Raw genomic sequence first — 7,126 nt, 5'->3', positions numbered from 1 at the left:
ATATAAATTTTAAATTATAATAAATTTTCAACAGATCATTTAATTTTTCAACTAAAACGATAAATATTGATCTAAAAATGAAATATGTGAATTTTATGTGTTAAAATCTAATTTCTAACCAAAAATTAATCGAATTTCCAACAAAATAGTTGAATTTTGAAAAATAACAGAAATTTTCAACCAAATGACCAGATTCTCTCCATTCATACGATTTTTTATAAAAAAATTTAGAATTTACTGGTTCATACAGTATAACATTATATATATTCCATGTTTTACTATTTTTTAAATTATTTTCATTAATAATTATTAAATAATATAATTATTTTTTATTTCTCGAAAGCAAACTATTTTTATACTTCGAGACTTTTTAGATCACATTTCAAGGTGTCTATAAAAAAGTTCAATAAAAATAAAACTGGATTTTTTCTCAGAAACTTAGTTAAAATATTTGTCTTTGAAAAATCCAAAAAGTTCTTGAAATATTTTTCCGGAACTACGTTTTATTACTAACAATTAAAAAAAAAAAATACATCTTAATCTCATGAAAATGACCAAAGTTCGAAAAAGAAGCATGAGTTCACCGAAAAACAGATCGAAGACTTTATAAATATGGAAAGGTTTCTCGTCTGGAGTTTGCTAAATTCGTGTCTTCATACCATCGCATCTACTGAAATTATAGTAAAGACCCGTTTATTGTAGGACCCGTTTATCTCAGGACTCGTCTATTGTCAGATTCGGGACCCGTTTATCGCGTGATACCTTACCCCCTCTCTTTACTTTCACATCTCACGGTAAACCAATAGCTGAAAAGGCGGGAACTTTTAAATGCGGAAATGCGCAAGAGTACTTTTTATTAATCATAAGTATTTAACGATAATTTGACTATTGTAAATGCGACACGGCGAGTAGATTGTTTTTTGTTTTAGCAGACAACACACCACATATTTTAGCGATAAAATTATCTGTCCGAGATTTGTTTCGTGTTTACTATCAAAATGTAATGTATTAATTATTGTTTATAATAGTGTTCAGCCGCGAAAAATTAATTTGAATTTGAATTCTGCTGAAAAATAATAAAGTGCTTCTATCAGCATTTAAAAGTTACCGCTAACTTCCCATTGGCTACTCGCTAGTGAGCGGACCAATCAGCTGTTCTCACTGAAAGGCGCCTGCCTTCCAATGAAGTGGTGGGAGCCAGTGAAATTTTTTCTTATTCTGCGATAAACGGGACCCATTCATTTCAGAAGCCTTGCATTAAACGGGTCTTTACTGTATCATATGTTTTATTAAACTTTTACTTAGGTGAACTCGGTTATACATCATAGCCACGGATTAAGTCAAGTGACTGATGAGATTAGAATGTTATAAGTTAATTCAAATAATTTAATACGATACATGAAACCTCCTGCGATGTTGTTGTAGGTATACAATTACGAGCGGCCACCAGCTTGGAGGTGACAACAATCACCTCTGGATGCTATCTTAGAGCTACCATCTGCCACTCCACGGGTTTTTAGTCGCTCGCTTCTTGATGGTCAAGAAAGGTTCTTACAATGCGACGGGTGTTTAATAAAACCGCGTTCTGAGCTGATTCCAATACCCTACTTACTTTATTTACTTACTTTTATTTACATTTATTTACATTCATATAAATTATTTATATTTATTTACCTACTTTTGTACTATTGCAGTTCTTTAAGTTCACAATTAGACTACTTTACAGCTCTCACTAAAATTAAATGGCCCCTTGCCACCAAATTTTTTAACGAGGAAATAGTCATGTTTACAGAAACAAACTAATTTTATTTCTTACAGCTCTCGTTAAAATTAAATAGTCCTCTTCAGGGCCACCAAATTTTTTAACGAGGAAAGAATCATGTTTATACAAACTAATTTTATTTCTTAAAGCTCACGCTGACATTATATTTAATTGAATTATTATTAATATTAAATAACAAAGTATTATTTTTTCAAATTTAATAAGTCACAAATAATTATAATAATGAGAAAATATATTATAATAATTTTAATTATTAGTAAAACATGAAATATATATTTTAAAAAACAGTAAATCAAAAAGTTTGATTTAAAAAATCGTATTAATGAAGGTAAACTTGTAATTTGGTTCAAAATTAAACTATTTTGTTAAAAATGAGATTAATTTTTAGTTAAATATTACCTTTCAAAATAAAAAATTTATAAATTTAATTTTTGGTTGAAAATTCATCTTTTCAGGTCACAATTTCACTATTTCATTGGAAATTTATCATTTCAGTTAAAAAGTAAACTGTTCGGTTTAAAAAACTTAATAATTTTTCATTTAAATTTCCATTAAATTCTTATAATTACATTTTATATATTCTTAATGTTTAAAAAATTAAAATTGTAGTAAAAACTCATTAAAAAATTTAGTGTGTGTATTTTAATACTTGAGAAGCATTACTCTATTGATAATTGTATCATTCAACTAAAATTTGACGTCTCAAGAGAAAAAATCTAGTTTATTAATTTTAAATAAGCCCGCGTTCAACAACACATTCACAGTAAGAAGAAGCACTGCAGGAAGGGAATTCGTTAAAATGTTCGAAATCGTAAAATATAATTAAATGAGTAGAATTCAGTAAAAATCACTTGAAATCCCTTAAATATAAATTAAATTAAAATTATTCATCAAAGTTAAAAAAATGGAATTCCTTAGAAGTTAAATTTCTTAAAATAACTTAAAATCCTTAAAAATTGGTTACATCTCTTGAAATTTTGCCAAAAGCCTTAAAATCTTGAATTGTTGATACGCGCAGAAATCACTTTAAAAAATTATAGTTATTTTATAAATTTACCTTGAAATGAGTTGAAATCCCTTAAAACCTCTAAACACCTTTCAGATCCTTATAAAACTTTGAAGTCTCTTGAAATCCATGAAGATTGAATAAAATCCTAAATTCTTTAAATCTGGAATTTATTTATCTAGAAATCCTTTACAATTATTGGAAATTCTCAGAAACTTTGTTTTAATTCCTCCATATTCCCTAAAATTGTTGAAATCCATAGAAATTTCTTGAAATGAATTTTTATTTAATTTCTAAAGTTTTCTACAATCCCTTCAAATTTTTGGAAATTTCTTGAAAGTCGTCGAAATCTTTGGAAACGGTAATAATCCAGTAAAATATGTCGAATCCATGAATATAAAGTAATTTTGAATTATTTAATGAACTTCTTTAAAAAGTACCTTTCAAATTGTTGGACATCTTTGAAGTCCATCTCCTAGAAATCGTTTTAAATCATTGAAAATACTAAGAAAATTATTTGAAATTCCTTGAGCCTCTTAAGTTCTCTTGAAATACTTTCTAATTTGAAAAAAATTGAAATATTTGAAACACCTAGAATTTTTTTTATTCCTTCATATCCATTAAAAAAATTTTAACCTGTAGAAATATTTCAAATTAAATTAAATTAATTTTTTTTTAATTTTATAGAAATCATCTATGAGATGTTTGGAAATCGTAAAAATGTATTAAAATCAGTATTAAGAATTGAAAATTTGTTGAGTATAAATGAAATGTCACGTACTTATTTAAGTAATAAAAAAAAAAAGAATAAATTCCTAGAAATCTTTAAAATCCTAAAAAAGTGTTTTGAAATCTTATGAACCTTATAAAATATCTTAAAATTCGTTTAAATCTTTTAAAAAACTTAAAGTATATAAAGTCCATAGAAATTTCTGTTTAATTCCTTCATATTCCTTGACATTGTTGTAAGTCGTTAAAATTACTCAAAGTAACATTTAATTTCTTTCCTAAATTTCTCTAAGAATTCCTTAAAAACATTTCAAATCTTTAAAAATCGATTTAGAGAAATAGAAATTATTTGAAATCCCGTAAATATAAATTAAATTAAACATATTCATGAAAGTTCATGAGTTTCCTTAAAATCTTTGGAATCACTATAAATCTCTTGAAATTTCTTTTTCTAGAATTAATTTATCTAGAAATACACTGAAATCTTTGGAAATCCTAAAAATCCATTAAAATATTTTGAAATGCTGCGTTAAATGTATAAATAAATATATCATTCGTTTGCAGTTTATCTATATTATCCATAAATTATTTTAATATTTTAACGTAGTTTATTTGTTTAATGATTTTCTCATAATGATTTTTATAGTAACGCAATTATTAATACAAATATTAATTGTTTAAATTTGTAAAAAAATTCGTATTACTGAATTTAACACTTTTATTGAAAATTCGTTTTCTCTTTCGGTTGGAAATAAATTTTTTAACTGAAAGTTTAACTACTTTGATTTTGGTTAACATTTTTTCTAAATTTAGAACTGAACTATTTGACTAAAAATTCAATAGTATGGTTGAGATTGAGCTTTTTTTGGAACTTAGAATGTAACTATTTTATTGAAAACTCCTTATTTTTTGGTTAAAAATTAATTTCTCTAACTCATCCAGTTAAATATTTCCTAATTTTAGTTAAGAATTCATATCTTTATTTGAAAATTATTTTTTTACTATAAATGTAACATTAATTTTGGGTTAAAAATTTATCTTTTTTAGTTGAAATTGCATTTATTCTGTTGAAATTCGTCGTTCCCGGTAGAAAATTAATCTTATTGGTTGATTCATTTAGTTTGATGAAAATTCAACTATTCCAGTTTAAAATTCGTCAGTAGCTGACAATTTGTTTAATTAATTTTTTCTGAAATAATACCGATAATATAGATTCCTTGAAAACTTCAGTTAAAATTTTATCATTTTGGTTAAAAATTCGTTCTTTTCTTATAAAAATTAATATTTTTTTAAAGTAAAATTGAACTAATCTATCGAAAATTAATTTTTGTAGTTAAAAATTCAACTAATCCAGTTGGATATTATCTAATTTTATTTGAAAATTCATTTCTTTGGTTAAAAATTAATGTTTTTAACTCAAAATGTAAATATTTGATTTTTGGTACAACATTTTTTTATGTTGAAAATTCGTCTTATTGTTTAAAAATTTAATTGCTTAATCCAGTTGAGTATTCCATAATTTCAGTTGAAAATTCATGTCTATGGTAGAATTTATTTTTTATAATTGAGAGTTCGTTATGTTAGTTTAAAATTGATTTTTTCAACTGAAAATTTAACTATTTAATTTTTTTTGAAAATTATTTTTTTGTTGATAGTGGAAAAATCAACTATTTGGTTGAGATTACTCCTGTGCAAGATTCATCATCTTACTTAAAAATTCATTACTTGGGTTAAAAATTCGTCTTTTTTTGTTTAAAATTAATTTTTTAAATTGAATATTTAACTACTCTGTTGATAGGTAAAAATTTATCTAGCTTGTTAAAAATAAAATAATTTTACTTAAAATATCAGGAGTTTAAAGCTTTTCAAATTGAACTTTATATAGAACAAACATTAGTTTCATTCAAAAGAATATATTACACGATATCATATGATGATAAAATAAAAATTTGTTCTAATTATTATTGAAATTTATGGACCTTAATAATAAATTCAAGAAACCATTAATTATTTTTTAAGTATTATTTATATATTAAGTCATTCGAGGGTGATAATATATTTAAGAATATCTTATAATATAATTTGTTCAAGCTTTCTAAACTAAACATATTAATTAAATTCCTCGAAACTTGTGCCATTAGGAATTCCCTTATCTTTTAATAAAGTTACTTTTGCAAATGAAAAAGAAAATTAATTATTAATAATAATCTCGCAAAATTGTTTACATATTAAAAGTCGATTGTTTAAAAAAATGCAAAATATTTTAATGGATCCATATAAAAAATTCTACCTGGGAAAATCTTGAGATAGGGGAAACCTACCTATAGTGGATAATGCAACCTACAGTGAACAATCAATAATTAAAAATACTAATGTATATGAAATAATGTATTTAATTTAATTAATAGTAAAAACACTAAACGTGTTCATAAATTAAAATTAAAATTATTTGTTTTCTTCCATTTATGCTTTTAATAAGGCTGATACTGATACTGAATTTCCTATAATTTTTTTTCGAAAGTAATTTCTTTACCAAAAAAAAAAAGAAACTGCTTAAAAGAAAGTATATATCATCACTAATCGAGAGTCTTATGGATTGCGTCCATAAGTAACATTTTTTTGGGATATGGTGTTTAAAATTAAAAACAATTTTCATTCAATTAATTCCGAGTTCTATTAAAAATGATGGTTCTGTTATTTTCTTGAATTCATCCATCAACTTATTAGATTGATGGCAGCATCCTGAAGTAAAAAAGACTATTAACTTACATCGTTAGTTACAACTAGCAACTGGATAAATTAAGGCCGAGGAGAGAAGAGAGGAAGGGGAAAGAGTCAGCTTTTTAATCAATAGAAAAAATTGATTGAGGAAGGGTCTTTTGATTATTGGTAATTCTAATAATGAACTGCTCGTATTTGCTGATTGAGCGTTTAATGTGGCCTTAATCGTACAAAATCGGAGTCAGCACGCGTCAAATCCTTCAAGTTTCTCCGCTTAACCGGATTTCTCTCTTCGAATTGAATAAACCTTAATTGGATCGTTTTCCTTAATTACTCAATTATTGTTACTTAGATTGTATAATAAAATCTGAATTTAGTATTTATGTAGTTCTTATGAATACACCTGGTAACTTTTCATTTATTCTAGTTAAACTAGTTTTTACTAGTGAAAACGACATTTTACTGGTTGAAACTAGTGTTTTAACTGACCAAAACAAAAAAAAAGTTTAAACAAATTTAAACTGATCAAAATACCTGGTGTATTTGTTGGCACTACTTTAATACTAAATTTAGATTTCACTATATAATCTAATTAAGAAGAATCGAATAATTAAGGAAAATAATCCAATAAAGATTAAAACACATTTTGACTAGTCGCAACTATTTTTCACTAGTTAAAAAAAATTTTTGGTCTAGTTACAACAATTTTTAACTAGTTAAAACTAGTTTTTACTACCTAAAACAAATTTTGATTAGTTAAACAAGTTTTTACTAGTGACAAATACTTTTTAATAGTTTTTACTAGTTGAAACTAGTTTTAACTAGTCAGAACCGAAATTTACCAGGTATAATTGTAGGAACTGCCTAAATACTAAATTCAGATTTTA

Source organism: Belonocnema kinseyi, chromosome 10, assembly GCF_010883055.1.
Source record: "Belonocnema kinseyi isolate 2016_QV_RU_SX_M_011 chromosome 10, B_treatae_v1, whole genome shotgun sequence".
Classification (NCBI taxonomy): Eukaryota; Metazoa; Arthropoda; class Insecta; order Hymenoptera; family Cynipidae; genus Belonocnema; species Belonocnema kinseyi.
The sequence above is the reverse complement of the archived record's forward strand: the minus strand, read 5'-3'. Positions refer to the sequence as shown.